The 12,924-nt window shown below is 47.4% G+C and overlaps 1 long non-coding RNA gene across 1 annotated transcript; it reads right to left on the bottom strand.

Annotated features, from left to right (window-relative positions):
- Nucleotides 1-408: 408 nt before the first annotated feature.
- Nucleotides 409-12,555, bottom strand: LOC310880205. The gene is made up of 2 exons (XR_014571531.1): nt 11,018-12,555; nt 409-7,319 (listed from the first exon to the last, which is right to left on the bottom strand). It is a non-coding gene; the product is annotated as an uncharacterized lncRNA (long non-coding RNA).
- Nucleotides 12,556-12,924: the final 369 nt, after the last annotated feature.

A 12,924-nucleotide genomic window follows, 5' to 3' on the forward strand; every position in this document is an offset into this window, starting at 1 on the left:
CTCATGGTAGGACATACCCTACGAAGGCAGTTGCTATTAGGGTGAGTAGGAGGATTACTCCTGTGTTTCAGGTTTCTTTGTATAGGTAGGAGCCGTAGTAGAGGCCTCGTCCGATGTGTAAGTAGATGCAGATAAAGAAGAGCGAAGCACCGTTGGCGTGGAGGTTGCGGATGAGCCATCCGTACTGGACGTCTCGGCATGTGTGAGCTACTGAGGAGAAGGCGAGTGAAGTGTCTGCGGTGTAGTGTATGGCTAGTAGCAGGCCTGTTAGGATTTGTGTGGCTAAGCAGATGGCTAGAAGGGAGCCGAAGTTTCATCAGGCAGAGATGTTGGAGGGGGCGGGTAGGTCGATTAGGGAGTTGTTGATTATTTTTAGTAGGGGATGGGATTTGCGGATGTTAGGGGCCATTAGTGAGTCTGTGTGTTATTAGGATTATTACCAGGATGGAGAGGGCGAAGGATCCTAGGTAGGCCTTAATTAGCCCTGTGTGTATTGAGGTTGCGGCTTTGCTTGCGGCTACTTGTAGTTCAGCAAGGCCCTCTGGCCCTATTTTTTTGAGTCAGGAGAGGTCGATCAAGTGTAGGGCAATGTTTTGTCCCTTTTCTAGTAGGTTTTTGGAGAAGAATCGGTGTACTAGGGGGTTGAAGTACCCTAATGCAGAGGAGAAGTTTATGAGGGGGTTTGGTTTGGGGTGAGTGAGGGTGTGTGTTATGTTCGATAGTTCTAGGGCTAGGATGATTCCTAGGATTGTTATGAGGATGGCAGCGGTTTTGGTGATAAGGGGTATGGTTATTGGGGGGGTTTTGGTTGGTGTGATGAAAGAGGTAATGATTATTCCTGCTGTAATGCTGCCTAGGGCGAGTCGGGTTAGGGGGGCGGTGATTAGTGGGTTGTTTTCGTTTATTGATACTATTGGGGGGATTCGGGTTTGTCCAGCTTGGACTAGGATGGTTATGCGGATGCTGTAGGTTGCGGTGAATGCTGTGGCTATAAGGGTTAGGAGTAGGGCTCAAGTATTTAGGTATGATGTGTTTAAGCTTTCGATGATGAGGTCTTTTGAGTAGAATCCGGCTAGGAATGGGGTTCCTATCAGCGCCAGGTTTCCGATGGTTAGGCAGGAAGTAGTGACTGGGAGTATTTTCTGTAGGCCTCCTATCTTTCGGATATCTTGTTCTCCGTTTAGGTTGTGGATGATAGACCCTGAGCATAGGAATAGTATGGCTTTAAAGAAGGCATGGGTTGAGATGTGTAGGAAGGCTAGTTGTGGGAGGTTTAGTCCGATAGTGACTATTATTAGTCCTAGTTGGCTGGATGTTGAGAAAGCAATGATTTTTTTGATGTCATTTTGGGTTAGGGCGCATGTGGCAGCGAATAGGGTTGATAGAGCACCTAGGCATAGGCAGGCAGTTAGGGCTGTCTGGTTGGTGGCTAGCAGGGGGTGCATGCGGATGAGCAGGAAGATTCCGGCTACTACTATGGTACTGGAGTGCAGTAGGGCTGATACTGGGGTGGGGCCTTCTATTGCTGCGGGCAGTCATGGGTGGAGTCCAAATTGGGCGGATTTTCCTGCGGCTGCGAGGATTAATCCTATGAGGGGGAGGATTGGGGTTTGGTGGGGGTGTACGGCTTGTTGGATCTCTCAGGTGTTGAATGTTGAAGCTAGTCATGCTATGCTCAGGATCAGTCCGATGTCTCCGATTCGGTTGTAGATTACGGCTTGTAGGGCGGCGGTGTTGGCATCTGCTCGGCCTTGTCATCAGCCGATGAGAAGGAAGGACATGATTCGTACTCCTTCCCAGCCTACGAATAGGAGGAATATGTTGTTTGCGGTTGTTAGGAGGAGTATGGCGACTAGGAATGTCAGTAGGTAGGTGAAAAATTTTGTTACGTATGGCTCTGAGGCCATGTATCATATGGCGAATTGTAGGATTGATCATGTTACAAATAGGGCGATTGGAAGAAATGTTATTGAGTATTGGTCTATTTTTAGGCTCAGGGGGATTTTAAAGTTTATAATGAATTTTCACTCCCAGTGGCAGGTGACAGATTCTACTCCCGAGTAGATGAATGCGGTTGTAGGGGCTAGGCTAATTAGGAATGCGGTTTTAACAGCGCGGGTGGTGGCTTGTGGGGTGTTTTTAAAGTTTTTAAATAGAAATGGCAGGATGATTGGGGTTAGGAGGATTGTCAGCGTGAGTAGTGTGAGGGAGTTGATTAGTAGTGTGGGGTTCACTCCTTTTACTTGGATTTGCACCAAGATGGGTGGTTCCTAAGACCAGTGGATTGCTGTTATCCTTTAAAAGTAAGGGGGCTGAGGTTTTAGGCTCAGATGTAAGAGTTAGCAGCTCTTGTTGGTTAAACCCTCCCCTCGGCAGGTAAGAAGGTTTGAACTTCTATTCTTAGAATCACAGTCTAATGTTTGGTTTAAACTATACTTGCATGAGGGGATTCCGGAGATCAGTTCGGGTTTGAGGATTAGGAGGAATATTGGGATAATGTGGAGTGTTATGAGCAGGTGTTCTCGCGTGGTTGAGTTTTGCATAGATGTGATGTGGGAGGGGATTGAGCCTCGTTGGGTCATTAGTAGTATGAATAAGGTGTAGGAGGCGGTTAGTAGGGTTGCGATTCCTGTTAGGATGATCGTGAAGGCAGATCAGTTGAATAAGGTGATTATAATGGTTAGCTCTGCTATGAGGTTTGTTGTTGGGGGTAAGGCTATGTTTGTTAGATTGGCCAGCAATCATCAGGTAGCTATGAGTGGTAGGAGAGGTTGTAGGCCTCGTGTGAGTAGTAGAATTCGGCTGTGCGTACGTTCATAGTTTGTGTTGGCTAGGCAGAATAGTACGGAGGAAGTTAGTCCATGGGAAATTATTAGGATCATTGCCCCTGAGAATGATCAGTGGGTTTGGATTATTCCTGCGGCGATAACTAGGCCTATGTGGCTAACGGATGAATAAGCGATTAGTGATTTTAGGTCTGTCTGTCGTAGGCAGATTGAGCTAGTCATTAGGGCGCCTCATAGGGCCAGGGTTAGGAAGGGGTAGTGCAGGAGGTTGGACAGTGGGCCCATAAATAGAGTGACTCGTATAATTCCGTATCCTCCTAGCTTTAGTAGTAGGGCGGCGAGGAGTATTGAGCCTGCGATGGGTGCTTCTACGTGGGCTTTTGGCAGTCAGAGGTGTAGGCCGTATAGTGGGGCTTTTACTATGAATGCTATGAGCAGTGCTAGACCTGATAGTATTCCTGTCCATGAGGTGGATAGGGTTGGGTGGGTTAGTTGTAGGGTTGGCAGGTGCAGGGTGCCAATTTTCACGTATAGGTGTATGATTGTGATTAGCAGGGGTAGAGAGCTTACTGGCGTGTAGAATAGCAGGTAGATGCCAGCGCTTAGGCGTTCTGGTTGGTTCCCCCATCGGGTGATTAAGATTAGGGTGGGAATGAGGGTTGCTTCAAATGAGATGTAAAATAGTGCTAGTTCTGTGGTGGAAAAGGCTAGTAGGATGAATGGCTGGACTGCGACTAAGGTTGAGATAAAGATTCGTTTGCGTTGTAGGGGTTCTTGTTGCAGGTGGTTTTGGCTTGCTATGATTATGAGTGGGAGTAGTCAGCAGGATAGTACTAGGAGGGGGGATGAGATTTGGTCAATTCCTGTTCAGTTGGATAAAAATTTGTAGGGGTAGTAGGTTGGGATTAATCACTGTAGGCTTAGGGCAGCGATTAGGAGGCTGTATAAGGTGGTGTTAGTCCATAGAAATTTTGGTGGAGACAGCAGGGCTGTTGGAAGAAGTATGATTGTGGGTAGGATGATTTTTAGCATTGCAGGAGGTTTAGGTTGTGTAGATGGTCGGAGCCATGTGTGCGGGTGGAGGCTACTAGGATGGCCAGGCCTGTGCCCGCCTCACACGCTGAGAAGGTTAGCATGAGAATTGGTACCATGGTGAATGAGGAGACTTGGTTTTCGATGGATCATATTGATAGGCCTACGAATATCGATAATATTATGCTTTCAAGGCATAGTAGGGCGGATACTAGGTGGGTTCGGTGGAAGGCTAGTCCTAGTCCGCTGAAAATGAAGGCTGAGTAGAAGCTTAAATGTAGGGGCGACATAAGAAAGTTACAGGGTTGGCTGTAATCTGCTGGGTCGAAACCAGCTATCTTTTTGGTTAGACTAACTTTCTGTTATTCTGCTCATTCTAGGCCCCCTTGAATTCACTCGTAGGCCAGTCCGAGTGTTAGGAGAAGGAGGATCACTACAGTTCAGGTGAGGGTCATTAGGGGGGATTGGAGTTGGACGGCTCATGGCAGGGGGAGTAGGAGGGCGATTTCTAGGTCGAATAGGACGAACAGGATGGCTACTGAGGAAGAATCGGACTGAGAATGGTAATCGAGCAGATCCAAGTGGGTCGAATCCACATTCGTACGGTGAGAGTTTCTCTGAGTCGGGGTTTATTTGGGCGAGTCAGAAGTTTAATGCGGTTAGGGCGGCGCTTAGGATTGATGATAGGGCGAATATGAACATGAGTGCGTTCATTGCTCTCCTCTGGGTTTATACCAGATTCTAGAGATTGGAAGTCAATTGTAATTAATATACTAGAAGAGCAAGATCCTCATCAGTAGATGGTTATGTAGAGGAATAGTCAGATGACGTCTACGAAGTGTCAGTATCAGGCTGCTGCCTCGAATCCGAAGTGGTGGTCTGATGTAAAGTGGAACTTGATCAGTCGGAAGAGGCAGACGGTCAGGAAGGAGGATCCGATGATTACGTGGAGTCCGTGGAATCCAGTGGCAACGAAGAAGGTAGATCCGTAGACGCTATCGGCGATTGAGAATGGGGCTTCGTGGTATTCTATTGCTTGTAGGGCTGTGAAGTAGAATCCCAGGAGGATCGTTAGGGTTAGGGCGTGGATGGCGTGTTTTCGGTTTCCTTCTGTGATGCTGTGATGGGCTCACGTTACGGTAACGCCTGAGGCTAGTAGGATGGCTGTGTTTAGTAGGGGGACTTCTATCGGGTTGAGTGGTTTAATTCCTGTTGGGGGTCATTGGCCTCCTAGTTCTGGGGTTGGGGCCAGGCTCGAGTGGAAGAACGCTCAGAAGAACCCTAAGAAGAAGAATGCTTCGGATGTGATGAAAAGGATTATGCCGTATCGTAGGCCTTTTTGGACTGTGGGAGTGTGATGGCCTTGGAAGGTGCTTTCTCGTACAATGTCTCGTCATCATTGGAGTATTACTAGGAGTATTGAGATGAGGCCTAGGGTTAGTAGTATGGATGAGTTGTAGTGGAATCACATGATTAATCCTGAGGTTGTGAGTAGGGCGGCGGCTGCCCCGAAGATTGGTCAAGGGCTTGGGTCAACTATGTGGTATGAGTGTGCTTGGTGTGCCATTAGATGTTTTCTTGTAAGTATAGGCTTAGAAGGAGCACGAAGACGTAGGCCTGGATTATGGCTACTGCTACTTCTAGGATGGTTAGGAGTAGTAGGATGATTATTGTTAGGATGGATACTGCAGGAAGGGTGGGTATTAATGCAATGGAGGCTGTAGAGATGAGTTGGATGAGTAAGTGTCCTGCTGTAAGGTTGGCTGTAAGGCGGACTCCGAGGGCTAGGGGGCGGATTAGTAGGCTGGTTGTTTCGATCAGGATTAGTGCGGGGATTAGGGGTGTAGGGGTACCTTCGGGTAATAGGTGGGCTAAAGAGGCTGATGGTTGGTTTCGTAGGCCTGTTAGTAGTGTGGCGAGCCATAGTGGGAAGGCTAGGGCTATGTTCATAGATAGTTGGGTGGTTGGGGTGAATGTATATGGAAGGAGGCCTAGAAGGTTGATTGTAAGAAGTATGATTATTAGGGATGTAAATATTATGGCTCATTTGTGGCCATTTTTGTTGAGTGGGACTATTAGTTGTTTTGTGATTAGGTGAAGGAGTCATGTTTGGATAGTAGAAAGGCGGTTGTTGATTCATCGGTTGTTTGGGGACGGGAATAGTAGGGCTGGGAAGAGTAGGGATAGTAGGATTAAGGGGATGCCAAATAGATTGGGGCTGGAAAATTGGTCAAAGAAGCTTAGGTTCATGGTCAGGATCATGGTGTGGGTTTGGTAGTGAGGGAGGTCTTATTTGATGGGGGGTTGGTTGTGGTGAAGGCTAGTAGTTTTGGTTGGATGAGGAGTGCTAGGGTTAATCAGGTTATAATTATGATTGAAAATCATGGTGCGGGGTTAAGCTGTGGCATATCATTAAGGAGGGGGAAGTCCCTCTTTGGCTAGCTTAAAAGGCTAGTGCTGTTGCATAGCTTCTTAATGATTAGGATGATGATAGAAGGGACGATCAGGCCTCGAAATGTGGGAGTGGGGTTGATTCTACTACAATGGGTATGTAGCTGTGATTAGCCCCGCAAATTTCTGAGCATTGTCCGTAAAAAATCCCAGGCCGGGTGGTAATGAATGAAGTTTGGTTTAGTCGGCCTGGGATTGCGTCTGTTTTAACTCCGAGCGTTGGGACTGCTCAGGAGTGGAGTACGTCTCCTGCAGTAATGATCACGCGGATGGGGGATTCTATTGGGATAACTACGCGGTGGTCAACTTCTAGCAGTCGGAAGTGGCCGTTGGGTAAGTCTGGGGTGGGCACTATGTAGGAGTCGAATGATAGGTCTTTGAAGTCTGTGTATTCGTAGCTTCAGTATCATTGGTGGCCGATGGCTTTTAGGGTGAGGTCTGGTTCGTCGATTTCGTCCATTATGTAGAGGATTTGTAGGGATGGGAGGGCGAGGAGTACCAGGACGATAGCAGGTAGGATTGTCCAGATCAGCTCTACTTCTTGGGCGTCTACAGCATTGGACGAGAGTTTTTCTGTTAGTATGTGGGCTAAAAGGTAGAGAACTAGGCTGCAGATAGCTAGGGCAACGATTAGGGCGTGGTCGTGGAATTCAACGAGTTCTTCTATGATGGGTGATGAGGCGTCTTGGAATCCTAGTTGGGAGTGGTTGGCCACATGAGATGTACAGGATTTTTACCTGTGATTTAGTCTTGACAAGGCTATGTAATTGGTTTACTAACGTCTCATAAGAAAGAAGCATGAGCGGTTAATGCAGTTGGCTTGAAACCAGCATGTGAGGGTTCGATTCCTTCCTTTCTTGTACTTGGACGAAGGCCGGTTCCTCGAAAGTATGGTATGGGGGAGGGCAGCCGTGGATTCATTCAACGTTTGTGGTAGTTAGTTCTGGTTGTAGGACTTTTCGTTTGGCCGAAAAGGCTTCTCAGATGATGAATATTAGTATGATTACGGCTACTATTGAGATTAGGGAGCCGATGGAGGAAATGTATAACCTGATTAACCCTAGCACTCCTCATCCAACCAAAACTACTAGCCTTCACCACAACCAACCCCCCATCCAGCTAGGATAGGCATTTTACCACTCTTTACGCCGTGTCAATAGGACGGTTAATTTGGGTTTCTTGTATGACCGCGGTGGCTGGCACAAGATTTACCAACCCTTGAAGTTAGGCTGTTGCTATAACTAAGTCAAGTTTGCACTCATTGCTTAATGTTAATTACTGCTGAATACCCGTGGGGGCGTGGCTTAGCGAGGCGTCTTGGGCTACTACTTGGGTGTGCCTGATACCCGCTCCTCAAGGCCTGTATGGGGGTAGGTGGTCGAGGGCGTTTACACTGGGGCGCGGATACTTGCATGTATATATTTAGCAAAAACCAACCGTAAGGTTAGGACTAAGTCTTTTGTCCGCAGGCATGTTTTATGCCATCTTGGCAACTTCAGTGCCATGCTTTGTGTTAAGCTATGTGGACGGGGGTGTGGTTAGCTGATAGTTGAGTGGTGAGTGAGAGTGAAGTATATGAAATTATTGCTTGTGTTTACTATTTTTAGTACTGGAGTTTCTCTAATAAGTTTAAGTTATTTTGTATGTGTTTGTGTGTATATATACATCGTTCCGATGATGTCATGGAAGGGATGATTAATGGAGTTTTAGAGGTAGTTTGCTGGGATTGGGCGATGAAGGTTTATGCTACATGGTGGTTAGCGAAAGTTTACTGGTTTAGTTTGTGAAGCGCAGGGGTTGCGCTTAATGATTTGTTGTTTTGTGCTATGTCCAACGAGCATTCATCCAATAGCCCCATTTAACCCGGAGGGTGGAGGTAACATTAACTGAATGTGGTCAAAGTGCATCAGTGTCAGGATGATTCCCCATATACGCCAACCGTCTCATCGAGGGACCCTTGAAATATAGGATAGGCCGTGAGGCAGGTGTGTCCAGGCTTAGATTGTGGGACCCCCGAGATCACTGGGAATAGCCACCTGTGAGGTAACCCCGGAAAAAATAAGAGGAACCAGAGGCGCCAAAAAGCTGGAACATGCCGCGATTACGCATTGAGAAGGTGAAAGTACTCACAGATGCCACTTTGAAGGGCAAGGAGGGGTGAGTGAACCCAATGGATGGCCCTGACCGAGGAACCAGAGGCGCAAAAATGTGAGGAGGGCGAGGGGTTTAGGGGGAACGTATGGGCCTGAAGCTAGTCATACCGGACATTATGTGCAACGGGTTGCTGATTTCACGTGAGGAGTACGATTAATAAATCCGTCTGATACGAACTGCATGAGATATGTGGTGGAGAGTTGTTGTTGGAGCATGTCCTGTGAGCATTCATTAAAATGGGGTCTTGTTATGCGCTTGAGTGGAGTTGTATTGGGTGTTGTGGGGTATGGTCCTAGAACATTCATGCCGGGTGGTTTGGTAGGAGTGTGTTTAAGGGTTTAATGGCCGTGTACATGTATGGGTTTAGCACCTGCTTATAAGATAGTCCGTATATAATGTATATTACTGGTACTATAGTATGTATGTATATGGGGTATATAAATTTATGCACGAATATGCATAACCAAATACCCCCGCCTCGGGGGGGGAGGGGGGGGGGGGTTAAGCATAATGGCATAGATGGGGTAGAATTATTGGGGGCTTGCGGTTAGTTCCTGTAGTTGAGAACAATGGCGGCTTTTCGAGCCGCAGGCCTCGGGTAGTGTCCGGGCAGGAATAATGACTTATTTTATGTTTTTTTTAGGGATTTGCTTTGCGGTGGGTGTTTTGGGTGTGGCGTCGAATCCTTCGCCGTATTATGGGGTTGTTGGTTTGGTGTTAGCGTCTGTGGCGGGGTGCGGGTGGTTGCTGGGCCTTGGGGTTTCGTTCGTGGCTTTAGTGCTGTTTATGGTGTATTTGGGGGGTATGCTGGTGGTGTTTGTTTATTCAGTAGCTTTAGCAGCGGAGCCTTTCCCTGGGGCTTGGGGGGATTGACGGGTGATTGGATGTGCAGTAGCGTTTGTGGCAATTGTTTTTGGGGGGTTGGTGTTTGGGGGGTTTATGGGGGCTTGGAAGTTCGGGGTTTCTACTGTGAATAATGTTGGGGTGTTTGTTGTTCGGTCGGATTTTAGTGGAGTTTCCATGTTTTATTCACATGGGGCAGGGATGTTTTTAGTGGCGGGTTGGGGGCTGTTGTTGACTTTGTTTGTTGTATTGGAGCTTGTGCGGGGGTTGTCGCGGGGTGCTATTCGGGCGGTTTAGGGGTTAGGGTCAGAGAATAGTTTATTGAAAATGCCAGCTTTGGGAGCTGGAGATAAAGGTTTGAGTCCTTTTTTTCTGAGTTTGGGGTACTCTAAGAAGTGGTAAGTCTTCAATCTTTGGTTTACAAGACCAATGTTTTTATAAACTATTAGAGTATTTAGCAGTTGAGTATTTTGTTTTCTAGGGCGCTTGCGGCGGGGAGGAGAAATAGGAGGAGAGTGAAGTAGGCGATTGAAGCGAGTTGGCCGATGATGATGAATGGGTGTTCGACGGGTTGGCTTCCTACTCATGTTAGGACCAGGAGGTCGGCGACTAGTACTCAGAATAGGAGCTGGGAGAGTGGTCGGAATGTTATTGCTCGTTGTTTTGATTTGTGCAGGAATGGGATTAGGAATAGGATCAGTACGGAGGCGGCCAGTGCTAATACGCCTCCTAGTTTATTTGGGATTGAACGTAGGATGGCGTAGGCGAATAGGAAGTATCATTCTGGCTTGATGTGTGGTGGGGTTACTAGCGGGTTTGCTGGGGTGAAGTTTTCTGGGTCTCCCAGGAGGTTAACCGCTCATGCTTCTTTCTTATGAGACGTTAGTAAACCAATTACATAGCCTTGTCAAGACTAAATCACAGGTAAAAATCCTGTACATCTCATGTGGCCAACCACTCCCAACTAGGATTCCAAGACGCCTCATCACCCATCATAGAAGAACTCGTTGAATTCCACGACCACGCCCTAATCGTTGCCCTAGCTATCTGCAGCCTAGTTCTCTACCTTTTAGCCCACATACTAACAGAAAAACTCTCGTCCAATGCTGTAGACGCCCAAGAAGTAGAGCTGATCTGGACAATCCTACCTGCTATCGTCCTGGTACTCCTCGCCCTCCCATCCCTACAAATCCTCTACATAATGGACGAAATCGACGAACCAGACCTCACCCTAAAAGCCATCGGCCACCAATGATACTGAAGCTACGAATACACAGACTTCAAAGACCTATCATTCGACTCCTACATAGTGCCCACCCCAGACTTACCCAACGGCCACTTCCGACTGCTAGAAGTTGACCACCGCATAGTTATCCCAATAGAATCCCCCATCCGCGTGATCATTACTGCAGGAGACGTACTCCACTCCTGAGCAGTCCCAACGCTCGGAGTTAAAACAGACGCAATCCCAGGCCGACTAAACCAAACTTCATTCATTACCACCCGGCCTGGGATTTTTTACGGACAATGCTCAGAAATTTGCGGGGCTAATCACAGCTACATACCCATTGTAGTAGAATCAACCCCACTCCCACATTTCGAGGCCTGATCGTCCCTTCTATCATCATCCTAATCATTAAGAAGCTATGCAACAGCACTAGCCTTTTAAGCTAGCCAAAGAGGGACTTCCCCCTCCTTAATGATATGCCACAGCTTAACCCCGCACCATGATTTTCAATCATAATTATAACCTGATTAACCCTAGCACTCCTCATCCAACCAAAACTACTAGCCTTCACCACAACCAACCCCCCATCAAATAAGACCTCCCTCACTACCAAACCCACACCATGATCCTGACCATGAACCTAAGCTTCTTTGACCAATTTTCCAGCCCCAATCTATTTGGCATCCCCTTAATCCTACTATCCCTACTCTTCCCAGCCCTACTATTCCCGTCCCCAAACAACCGATGAATCAACAACCGCCTTTCTACTATCCAAACATGACTCCTTCACCTAATCACAAAACAACTAATAGTCCCACTCAACAAAAATGGCCACAAATGAGCCATAATATTTACATCCCTAATAATCATACTTCTTACAATCAACCTTCTAGGCCTCCTTCCATATACATTCACCCCAACCACCCAACTATCTATGAACATAGCCCTAGCCTTCCCACTATGGCTCGCCACACTACTAACAGGCATGTTTAACCATGTACGTGCCCCAGGGCCGGCTTAAAGTAGGCTCTATTGTCCCACTTTACTGCTAAATCCGCCTTCCAGAAGTGGTTTCACGCTTCTTTCCGTGTGCCCTATGAATAGGGAATGTAGCCCATTTCTTCCACTCCATAGGCTATACCTTGACCTGTCTTATTAGCGGGGTGCTATTGTGTCCACTGTTGTGCTCTCATTCGAGGTGGGCTGGCGACGGCGGTATGTAGGCTGTGTTGGCAAGGGGTGGTTGGGTTAATCGGGGATTATCGATTGTAGAACAGGCTCCTCTAGGTGGGTTTGGGGCACCGCCAAGTCCTTAGAGTTTTAAGCGTTTGTGCTCGTAGTTCTCTGGCGGATACTTCGGTAAAGTAAGTATCAAGATTTAGGGCCAGGCATAGTGGGGTATCTAATCCCAGTTTGGGCCCTGGCTTTCGTGGGTTTAAATCAGTCGTTAGTTCCTAAGATCATCTTAATGGTGTGTTTAGGTGCATCTTGGGCTTATGACAGCTCAGTTGCATTTTGATCTTAGTTAGCTAGGATAGGCATTTTACCACTCTTTACGCCGTGTCAATAGGACGGTTGATTTGGGTTTCTTGTATGACCGCGGTGGCTGGCACAAGATTTACCAACCCTTGAAGTTAGGCTGTTGCTATAACTAAGTCAAGTTTGCACTCATTGCTTAATGTTAATTACTGCTGAATACCCGTGGGGGCGTGGCTTAGCGAGGCGTCTTGGGCTACTACTTGGGTGTGCCTGATACCCGCTCCTCAAGGCCTGTATGGGGGTAGGTGGTCGAGGGCGTTTACACTGGGGCGCGGATACTTGCATGTATATATTTAGCAAAAACCAACCGTAAGGTTAGGACTAAGTCTTTTGTCCGCAGGTATGTTTTATGCCATCTTGGCAACTTCAGTGCCATGCTTTGTGTTAAGCTATGTGGACGGGGGTGTGGTTAGCTGATAGTTGAGTGGTGAGTGAGAGTGAAGTATATGAAATTATTGCTTGTGTTTACTATTTTTAGTACTGGAGTTTCTCTAAGTCCTAGGACTAGGAGGAAATGGTGTTTCATAGTGTGTAGGCGTCGGGATAGTCCGAGTATCGTCGGGGTATTCCTGCTAGGCCTAGGAAGTGCTGGGGGAAGAACGTTAGGTTTACTCCTGTAAATATTACCCCGAAGTGGGCTTTTGCTCATGTTTGGTGTAGGGTAAACCCAGTGAGTAGTGGGAATCAGTGAGTAAATCCTGCTAGAATGGCAAAGACGGCGCCTATGGATAGGACGTAGTGGAAGTGGGCAACTACGTAGTACGTGTCGTGCAGGGCGATGTCTAGGGAAGAGTTTGCAAGAACGATTCCTGTTAATCCTCCGATGGTAAATAGGAAGATAAATCCTAGAGCTCATAGTATTGGGGGGGGTCTCATTTGATTGTTCCTCCG

This window comes from Anser anser, assembly GCF_964211835.1.
Source record: "Anser anser genome assembly, chromosome: 12".
NCBI lineage: Eukaryota > Metazoa > Chordata > Aves > Anseriformes > Anatidae > Anser > Anser anser.